Raw genomic sequence first — 11,562 nt, forward strand, 5'->3', positions numbered from 1 at the left:
TAATGAATTGCATTGTGCCTAAACAGTTGATCATTTAAAGGACACGATTAAGGAATGGTGGGATGAGGTAAAGTGGCTCACATGGTTAAAGTAGTTGCTGGCCAATTATGAGGACCTAAGTTAAGATATTAGCCGTGTTCTCTGTCTTGGTCCATGTTATGTGTACAGTGCCAGCTCACATCCTCAACACTATGGACCACACACACACCCACTATGCATTCCTTGCTACTCTGAACTGAACCTCATGATTTGGGCCTCCACAATGGAAAAGTATCTACTACAACACCACACTAACGCTCATTCGCATGTAACCCATGCACTTCTGGCTAAAATCACTGGATTATTACATTTTTCTTTCTGTTTCTTGGAGACATCATTCATTTTCTATACTCACAATTATTTTTATGTGCCTTCACTACTTTGTAGTACATTTGGCCTTCTCATAATTACTTTTTAATCTTCTGTTATCATCTGTGACCTCCAGGTCACTTACCAAGAGCCACGGACTATTTGGAAGGTGGGTTGACTTTATATCAATATGGGTAACTATTCCAAAGTGCCACAGACCAGCCTCAGTCGCCCCGCCCCCCTCAATCCTCGGGAGAAATCAGGGTTCCAGTTCCAGATGGGCAGGAGTCAGCAAAAAGAGGGTGACAAACAGACACAGACACAAGGGAGTATGGTATCTGAAATGTAATTTCTCAAAAGCGAGCACCAGTCTTATAATATAGAAGAAAAACAAGAAAGCTAGGATGTATTCCGCCAAGGTACATTGAGATGCGTAATGGTTCTTTACACAAAACAAAGAAAATGCATACCTAAAAAGCTAGGGGAAGCCAGGCAGTGTTTACAACTGAGATAGGAACAGCCTTTAATTAAGATCAGCTAAACACAGGAGCCAGGTGAGTGGTCTGATGCAATGCTAATCTATTGTTAAACCCGCCACCAGGGGTCCCTTAGTAAATACCTGATTATACTATTCCTCTGGGCCTAGTAAAAAACCTGCACCAGGGGAATTCTGTTCTACTAACCCTCTCATGAATAATACTACAGCTCCTCCTGAAACCACAACCCACCTTCTTCCTAGGCCATAGTAAATTCCTGTGTATGGGAATGATTCCGCTATTGTTCTAAGTATTTACTATGTAGACTAGCCCTGAGATTACTAGCTCTATTCAAGTAAATTTTAATGCCTGATTTCTTTCACTGTCTCCCTTACAATACTAGAGGTAATTCTGAATGATACTGAATAGCTAACATTCTTACTGAATTCCAAGCTCAGGGTCAGCTCAAGGACTACCTAGAACATTGGAACACTGGTGGAGGTTTATCTAACTTAGCTATATGTCAAAATCAACCCTTAAAGGCACTTATAATAAAACAATATTGAAAGAAAGCACACAGAATCATACACCCAACTAAAGCAAGGACAGATTTGGAGTGTTCATTATATAGGATGCCACGGTTCCAGGAGACTAAGTTTCCGTGAACTTTTCACCTCAGGATTGTGTCCAGGTTTCTAGGTCTGTCACGAAAGTCACTACTGAAGTGATTGTAGCACCAAAGCCTTTGAACTGCCGAGACCTGATTCAACCTTAGCACTAGAGAAACTAACACCGTGCCCCGCAAACTTAATCTCTCAGTAAGCATAGCCCACTCCCTCATTCCTCCCATGTAGTGTTAAACTTCTTCAGGCTCTCAGAATACTGACCCATCTACTTCCTTCTCTTTCTACAGCCATGTGGCTTTTCTCCCTTCACTGGTGGGCTGCAATTACCAAAGTGACTGACTCTGTGGTGCCTCTGGAGTTCTGCATCTCTCCTTCCATCCTATACTTCAGCTGTTAAGAGTTGTTGGGGGAATCACACAACAGCACAGACTATTACCAGTTATGCACTGCCACCTAAAATGAGCCTTCCATGTTGCTCAGCAATATTTTCTGTTACTGTCTTTGTTCAATTTCTTCTCCTACTCCCTGAGCAGTTATTCCAGGGCTCTGTTGTTATCGTCAGTCCTTGCTCATTCATCGTGACCAACACAGGCTCTATCCCTTTTGGTATCACCAGATTACTTCCTATTTCAAAGAGAAAATAGAATCCTGTACACGAAAACTCCTCTCCTTCCAAATTCCTCATGCCTGAATTTAATTCACCCATGCCTGTAGCTACTCCTTTCTTTCTTGCTGTCTGAGAGACACAGTCATCACTGATGTTACTTAAGATTTTACCCCCATGCCCAAGTCCTGGGCCCATCACCTCTTACCTCTCTCAAGTCATGCTTTTTCATTTGATGCCATCTGTGGTCCTGGGTCCTGAGCCTTTATGTCTAATCTGGCTCTTCTCTACAGCAGGTAAGTATGTTCCCATGTGTGAAAACAAGCTAGCTTACATATACTTGGCTTCTGACAGTCTCTAGATCAGAAATGCTGTATTTTCTGCCTCTTCAAGGAATCCTTCCATTTCGCACACAAGAGATTCAAAAGTATTTCCTTAGCTGTAGGATCACACCTACTGAAGTACATCACTGTATTTTGATTCCCTTTGTATTATTGAATAATATTCTAATGTCACGTGTTCCATATTGTGTATACTATAGCTTTCCCTTGCTTTGAGTGGTTCTTCTTTCTTTTAGCACTTCCATGTAGCACTCATTGTATTTCAAATTCTGTTCAAATAGCATTAAACTATGAAAATATTTAAAAATATCAATGATGATAAATATTTATCCATTTAAATATTTGTATATGCTACAACATCCTTAAAGGAAAAAATCTATAGTGCTGTCTCTTGGAATCTCCCTATTACAGACTAAGTGAGAACCCTGCCCATAAGATGAGAATGTGATGAGTTCTCCAAAAACACAAATGTTGGGAAGTGAGTGGGCCGCCTAGAGTCTTCATGTCAATGTAAAATAAATCACATCCGATTTTGCTCCATAGAATGAAGGGAAATTATACCTGATATGAGTTATGATATATGAAACTCATACTCCGTCTCATTTATGCTTCAGAGTCTCTTGGAAATGGGACAAGCTAAAGTCCTTCATATTGTTTTCTATTCAATTAAAACACTGTTCCCTCCACTGGGGTAAGAGATTTCTAGTTTATCTACTGAATGCCAAATGAGGCACTTGGTCTGCCTGATATGATGTAAAGATGAATCTTTAAGCCCTGAATCATTGCCAGCTGGTGAGATACAAATGGGAAGTGTGTAGGAGCTGGCACTCAGATCAACTCACAGGAATACAGGATCCTGTGCCTTAACCTGAAATCACTGTTAGCACACTGAATTGGAATGGCACTACAGCTTCCTCTATTTTCTGCTGCTACCACACATCCATGGATAGGAAGGTATCAACTATAAGACAGAATGTTATATATACACCATTAAGAAAATTTAAATTCTGCCAATCAGATTATATCATCCATCAGTCATAGAGAAGTTTCAAAGCTTCTGTAAGGCAAAGAACACTGTCAATAAGACAAAAAGGCAACCAACAGATTGGGAAAAGACCTTTACCAATTCTAAATCCAATAGAGGGCTAATATCCAATATATACAAAAAAACTAAAAAAGTTAGACTCCAGAAAACCAAATAACCCTATTTTTTAAAAATGGGGTACAGAGCTAAACAAAGAATTCTCAACTGAGAAATACCGAATGGCTGAGAAGCACCTAAAAAAGTGTTCAACATCCTTAATCATCGGGGAAATGCAAATCAAAACAACCCTGAGATTCCACCTCATACCAATCAAAATGGCTAAGATCAAAAACTCGAGTGACAGCAGATGCTGGCAAGGATATGGAGAAAGAGGAACACTCCTCCATTGCTGGTGGGATTGCAAGCTTGTACAACTACTCTGGAAATCTGCTTGGTGGTACCTCAGAAAACTGGACATAATACTACTGGAAGATCCATTCCTGGGCATATACCCAGAAGATACTCCAACTTGTAATAAAGACACATGCTCCACTATGTTCATAGCAGCCTTATTTATACCCAGAAGCTGGAAAGAACCCAGATGTCCCTCAACAGAGGAATGGATACAGAAAATATGGTACATTTACACAATGGAGTACTACTCAGTTATTAAAAACAATGAATTTATGAAATTCTTAGACAAATGGATGTATCTGGAGGATATCATCCTAAGTGAGGTAAGCCAATCACAAAAGAACACACATGATATACACTCGCTGATAAGTAGCTATTAGCCCAAAAGCTTGGAATACCCAAGATACAATTTGCAAACCACATGAAACTCAAGAGGAAAGAAAACCAAAGTGTGGATATTTTGATCCTTCTTAGAAGCAGGAACAAAATACCCATGGAAGGAGTTACAGAGACAAAGTGTGGAGCAGAGATGAAAGAATGACCATCCAGAGACTGCCCCACCTGAGGATCCACCCCATAAACAGCCACCAAACACCAAACTTTTGTGGATGCCAACAAGAGCTTGTTGACAGGAGCCTGATATAGCTGTCTCCTGAGAGGCTCTGCCAGTGCCTGACAAATACAGAAGTGGCTGCTCACAGCCATCCATTGGACGGAGCACAGGGTCCCCAATGAAGGAGCTAGAGAAAGGATCCAAGAAGCTGAAGGGGTTTGCAGCCCTATAGGAGGAACAACAATATAAACTAACCAGTACCTCCAGAGCTCCCTGGGACTAAACCACCAGAGAAAACGCATGGTGGGACTCATGGCTCTAGCTGCATATGTAGCAGAGGATGGCCTAATTGGTCATCAGTGGGAGCAGAGGCCCTTGCTCCTGTGAAGGTTCTATGCCCCAGTATAGGGAAATGCCAGGGCCAGGAAGCAGGAGTGGGTTGGTTGGGGAGCAGGGGGAGGGGATTTTTGGAGGGGAACCTGGGGAAGGAGATAACATTTGAAATGTAATTAAAGAAAATATCTAATAAAAATTGTTTTTAGAAAAAGAGAAGTTTCAGTTTTAGGAATTTTAACATAAGAATCTTGGAACCAATACATATGCTGTTTTTTCTCACCCTTTAATATCCTCAAGAACAAAAAAAAAAAACAACAAAGACACTTTATCTTGTACTCTGCGTCCATCTTTATATATAATTGAAAGTGGTTTTGTTGAATTTAATCAAATATTTGTGCACATATGTATATAAATGTATATGCATACATATATAAACAGTTCAAAGTTTTCTCATGGGCTGGAGATGGCTCACTGACTGCTCTTCCAGAGGTCTTGAGTTCAATTCCCAGCAACCACATGGTGACTCACAACCATCTGTAATTGAATCTGATGCCCTCTTCTGATGTGTCTGAAGACAGCTACAGTGTACTCATATATATAAAATAAATAAATAATTCATTTTTTAATCAGATATTTTCTTTATTTGCATTTTAAATGTTATCCCCTTTCCTAGTTTCCCCTCCAAAAATCCCCATCCCCTCCCCCCTCCCCCTGCTTCCCACCCACCCACTTCCATTCCCAGTCCTGGCATTCCCCTATACTGGGGTATAGAACCTTCACAGGACCAAGGGCCTCTCCTCCAAATGATAGCCAACTAGGCCTTCCTCATCTACATATATAGCTAAAAAGGGGGACGGGGGCTGGAGAGATGGCTCAGCAGTTAAGAGCACTGACTGCTCTTCCAGAGGTCCTGAGTTCAGTTCCCAGCAACCACATTGTGGCTCACAGCCATCTGTAATGGGATCTGATGCCCTCTTCTGGTGTGTCTGGCAGCTACAGTGTACTCATATAAATAAAATAAGTAAATCCTTTAAAATATAAAAAAATAAAATAATGTTTCCTCATGAGTTCTGGACCTCTGTCAATCTATGAAGCGTCAAGGTGAATCGGCTAGCTAGTGCTGGCAGAATTGTTCTCTCTTCAGAGATGGATGGAATATTACTGATTAAAACTACTCTAGACATTTCACGTATAAGGGAACTAAAATTGAAGTATTTTCCATCAGTTGCCTAATAATTTTAGCCATCGATGAAGACTCAATTGAACCAAAGAAAAAGCATCACAGAGCTAAGAAATAGGAAGGGAAAAGGAAGTGATCCTCTTTTGTTACTTGTGTGACGGGAGGGTGTATTGCAAGGAAACAGGAAGAGCATGCAAATGGAATGTTCACAGCAACACTTGAAATCACACACAAAGAAATGCTTTAGGAAACTGGGAGGCCTGTGTCGTTATTGTTTAATAAAAACAGCTTGATATTTCAATATAAAAGCAAGAACGGCTGGGATGTGAGCAGGCGTCTCATTAAAAGCCACTTTTCCATTCTGCCTTCTAAGCCTCATCAGAATATGAAAGGAAACGGTCCTCTATTTTTCACTTAGGAACTATCAGATAGTCTATTATGGTCATCCTTGATGTATTCCAAAAGCCAAAGTATTCTAAATACCAACTTTACCAGGTATATAGTTTCAGCATCTTTACATGCATACATTCAAATATCTATCCACATATACAAATTATTTCCGCAATTTGTGTTTCAAAAACCGAATAGCTGGCGTCGTGAGGCAGATTTGAGTGCTCCTTTGGAAAGCTGCTACATTTGTGTGAGTCTGTAGAAGAATAACATGAGCTCACCCTTTAAAATAAAAAAAAATAATAATAAAAAATTAATCCCTCAGGTACAGTCCCCTTAACAGAATCAATTTAATTTCATGTGACATTGTCCTTCCCAGAACTGCAGATTCAGTGAACGCAGCAGGTCCTGATCTTGGTCTTTAACAGATGGCCTCAGCAAATGACAGTAACAGAACCTGACATGTGTTGTTTCAGTGATCTCCTCTCCTCTCCGAGAAGTATGGAAGCGTTAGATCCCGTGTGTTCCTTCAGATTGTTATTTCTGGCACGCTCTTCTTGGCATATGTTATGATGAGCCATTCATAACAAATTAAATTTTCATTAAGGTAAAAAAAAAAAAAAAAAAAAAAAACCTTCATAGTCCATAAGCCTACAGTTTGTCTCAGTTCCCAAGGTAGCTTTTTCTGTGCAGAGGGACCAGTTATACAAGTAATTGAGTGTCGAGCTGGTTTGGATTCATTTTTTAAGAATTAGCTACTTTATAAAGAGGGATAAGGGGAACAGAGAAGCCTGCAATCCCAGAAATGGAAAATGGACAAGATGCCAGAAAAAAAAAATCTGTGGCCTCAATCTCGAAGCATTCTACAGGGTCACAGCAATCCTAGGCTCCCTGGAAACACATCAAAAGAAACTAAGCCACAAGACACCACTTGAATGGCACCACCTGGGCTGGATACAAAGACCAGCTGGAGCAGGCAGAAGTCCTGTACCTTTAAGGTAGTGCTTCAGAGTCGATTGTAACTGTAATTAACAGCTTCCTCTAACTGTGAGATGGAATTTTCCTGAAGGACTCGGTGGTTTTACTCACTGTCTGGCTTAGTAAAATGGGATTTCAAACAGCACAGAGCTTTCAACCCAAAGCAGCTAAATCTAGTTAAAGCAGAAACATCAATGATTTTCGGTGAGTGCACATCACAGGAACACCGCAACACTGGAAACCACCGCTGATTGCTTCTTCCAGAAGCCAGCTGAAATGAAGTGAGGCGCAGAGCCAAGGAGTAAAGCCTAGGCTTCTCTCTTCCTGAGCCTGCACTTAGCTCCCATATAAATTTTTGCCTATGATAATGTCTTTGAGCCTACTTAGTAGCTGGTAAACTACTCATTTTTCAGTTCACACTTGGAAATATTGGCTAACAGTGGGGAGAGAAAGCAGACCGTTGACCTTGTCTCACTCTGAGCAAAACTTTTAGTTTGGTAATACTTCAAACTCTTCCCTATGAGAGAGGGGTTCTTTCCCCGCGAGCTACGGGCTGCAAGTGGGCTTCATTAGACTCTTTTCAATATTCTCTTTCTCTTGAAAATTGAGTTTAGCCATTCACAAAGAGAATATAATAATGTGTAAGCTGAAGTCCAGGATCGCGTGGGGATAAACAGATTTGATGTTGAATGCCTTGTTATAATGAGTGAAAAAGAATTACCTTTGCTTACAAAATAAACAATCTCCACTCTTCCCAGGAGGTTTCAAGTAGGGAGCAAAATGAGAAAAGAAAGGTAAAATATAAAAATCAACAGGCAAACAAAACAAGTCACGTGACTGCAACTGAAACCCGGCCGTTGTCAAGCATTTTCTCTGCGTGAGCACTTACCGGAATAGAGATTAAAAGAACCAGTAAAGGGGTTAATAGCAAGTGACCTTCACTCCATGGATGAGCTGCAGGGAAACATAACGAGAAAGGGAAATATCAAGAAATTGACGTGCATAAAATTCAGTACTTCCTGGACAGCATCAAAACAAAACAAAACAAAAAACAAAAAAACAACTTGTAGAAACAACTTGTAGCGCCTTAGAGAGACGGGCGGGACAGAAAGGCCAGCCGATTAAGCAGGGGGTTTGGAATTGTGGCACGCTTTGAGAAAGCATCCCCAAAATTGTGCATGAAGCTCTTGCCTTCATGGTTTAAATCCTTCGGGAGAGGTCTAACTCCCTCCCACAAGGTCCAAAATGACATTGGCTTTTGTCAAAGTCCAAGTTAAGGAAAGTGGATATGGAGCTTCGGGGTGGCTTCACTGGGCACAGCGCTTGCAGTGCAAGCCTGGTGACCTCGGTTGGACCCCAGCACTCGGGGAAAGGAAGCAAACGAGAACAGATTCCAACAGTCATCCTGCAGCCTACTCTTGTGCCACAAACACCTACAGCGCACGCCCACATAGAAGCAATAACAATCAACTTAAGCCTAAGTAAAATAGTTCCTAGCAAATTTTTGGTTTATTCCCTTGAAAAGGCATATGGAAAGGATGGTTAAAAAATGACCCCCAAATGTTAAATTTTATGTTACATGCAGTTTTAAGAACAAAGAAATGTAAATAAAGAAAATGTCTAATAAAAAAGAACAAAGCAAATCGGCTATGTTTAAAAAATAATAATTCTTCTTTCTTGAATTACATCTGAGTAAGACATTCTGGTATGATTTCTAAGACGCTGAAGGTTGTAGCAATGTTAAATTGAGAACAAAACAGGTTTTAAAAAAACTACTTTTGGACTGGATAAAAGGGAAGTACTAGTAGATACATAAAATCAGAATTTGGACAGACTATGTTTTACTCTTAGTGTGTGTGTGATACATACATGTGTGTGAAAGTGTGCTCATTTCTGTGTGAAGAGATTGACTTAGGCCTCATCCTCTATCTCTCTGTATCTTTCCAGGGGTCTGGGGATCCGAACTCAGAAAAGTCACAATTGCCAATCAAGCACTTTACCCACCAAGTCCCTTCCCTAGATCCCAGGACCTATTTTCTAACCACAGTGCAAGGAAGGCAATTAAAAAAAAAATCAGAACTTCTTAGATACCTAAAAATGTCTACTAAAAAAAAAAATTGGGTCACAAAGCAAATGAGAAATATAGTAGACTATTGGACAGAACCAATGAAAGAACTAGAAATAGCTATCTGGAGGAGCCAAAATAGGATGCTTCCAGTTTAAAAGAAATAATCAATGACTTCTGCTGTGAGAAAGCTGAGAAGCAGCTGAAATTCCTTCTGAATGTCCCCTCACCTCTTCACCATCTGCGCGGCTGTGTCAACCCCCAATCCCCATGGCATCCTCGGTCATTCCCCTTTCCTTGCTGATTCTAACTTCAAAACAAAATTTACATCAAAAGTTTTTGTTGTTTGGTTTGTCTGTTTTATTCTTCTCTCATCCTGATAACAGTTCTCCCTCCTCCCTCCAGTCCTCCAAGCTCCTTCCCCCAACTCCCCTCTCCCCCATATTCACTCCTCCTCTGTTTCCCTTTAAGAAGAAAAAGAAGACCTGGCTTCTCAGGGATTTCAACTGAACACGGCATGACAAGTTATAAGACTAGGCACAAACCTTCAAACTCGGTAGGAGGCATTAATAACATTTGAAAAAAACAAATTATATTTTAAATTTATATTGATAGATATAATTATTTATTATATATTAATATATATTATATTAATAATTGTATATCAAATATACAAAATATAGATTTTGTATTAAAATTTAAATTTCTGAATTTTCCTGAAATTTTTAAAACAGTCAACACCAGAGCTGTGCTTCCATGTGATAAGCCACACTGCGTGGTCTCTATTTCCTCCTCTTTCTTCCAGAACTGAGTCTTGCAACCAAGGGTTTTGGGTGCTTTTCTTCCCAGCTTCATTAAGATATAATTGACAAGACGTTTCATACAATTATAGTATATGACATGAGGCTTTGATACATGTGTTAAACATAAAAATGACTAAATCAAGCTCATTAACTTACCTGCCACCTTGATTTGTTCGAAATTTTAACAGACCACTTAAAGCCTACTCTTTTTCTAATATAGATATCCAGAACTGATCCTGTGTAGCTGAGGCCCTGTACATTTTGACCGACTTCTCTCCAGCATCTCTGTCAATCATCCTTCAGCCTCGGATGCATGGTCTCCTTTCTCTCCATGTCACATCGTGAATATGTTTCTAAGTTTACTTCACTACAGGAAAAAATAAAACTTGGATGGAAATGGCCACATTTTCCCTACCCCCTGGGACATTTGGCTTATACTGTATCCTCCAAGCTGTCTTGGAATGAACAGCATCTTTGATTTCCCATAATGCACTACACAGGTGCTTCAGAGCTGCTAGATGCTCAGCGACGTTTGACTACTTGGCATTGCACAGAAAAGGAAAACTTTTTTGATGATTAAAAAAATGTTTTTTCGCTTTTCATCTTGATTTATCAAAGCAAGAGATGAATGAAAGGGAGAGATGGATAGAGAAGAGAAGAGAGGAGAGGAGGGGAAAGGGGAGGACAAAGAGGGAGGGCAGGAGGAGGGAGAGAAGAAGCAGGAAGCAAATGAACCTTTGTGAAGTGCTGTCCCACATCTGAAACTGTGTTTGGCACAATGGGACACCAAAACTGAATGTAGAAAATGAAGACTCCTTTAAAGGCTGAAAATTGAGTCACAGAAAATATAAGACAATTAGAAAATAATATCTCTACAAGGCTAATTCAAGACTGTATAAGCCAGGTTTATAAGATGAAGGAAAAGTTGTGGTTAGTAAAGGTGACTGAATGTACAGCAGCACCCCCAGGTATACAGACATTCTAAACTGAAAGTACAGCATGGACAGGAAGGAGATGAGAGTAGAGCTTGTAACTCGACACATGACAATAGCCATCTGCCGGCTAGAGGGAAGGTAGCATGCAATAGAACAATGAACTTTTCTCTGTGTATCATACACACGTGTGCTCATATCATACACATGCATGATCACTAGCACGGCTGCTAGTAGGTGCTAGTGAAATGGTCTACCATCCACAAAGACTTCGCGCTCCTGGCAAATGGAGACCACATTATCCGTGACTCGCCCAAACCACTTAACGCATCTTCAAAACTGTCCCTACACAGAAAGCAGAAAGAAGGGGGTCCCAACAACACATTGTCTCTAGAGAGAATGCTCTGTGAAGTAGCTGTTAAGACTCCCAAGACTAAAATTGCATGTCTTCTTACGCTCCATAAGGTAAGCAGATGAAGAGCTTTTATCTAG

The 11,562-nt window shown here is 40.3% G+C and overlaps 1 long non-coding RNA gene across 1 annotated transcript; it reads left to right on the forward strand.

Annotated features, from left to right (window-relative positions):
- Positions 1 to 6,968: 6,968 nt before the first annotated feature.
- On the forward strand, positions 6,969 to 10,666 carry LOC110303938 (uncharacterized). The gene is made up of 3 exons (XR_002378982.1): positions 6,969 to 7,474; positions 9,807 to 9,891; positions 10,359 to 10,666. It is a non-coding gene; the product is annotated as an uncharacterized LOC110303938 (long non-coding RNA).
- The last annotated feature ends 896 nt before the right edge of the window (positions 10,667 to 11,562 follow it).

Source organism: Mus caroli, unplaced genomic scaffold, assembly GCF_978045245.1.
Source record: "Mus caroli unplaced genomic scaffold, Mus_caroli_1 scaffold_9, whole genome shotgun sequence".
Taxonomy (NCBI): domain Eukaryota; kingdom Metazoa; phylum Chordata; class Mammalia; order Rodentia; family Muridae; genus Mus; species Mus caroli.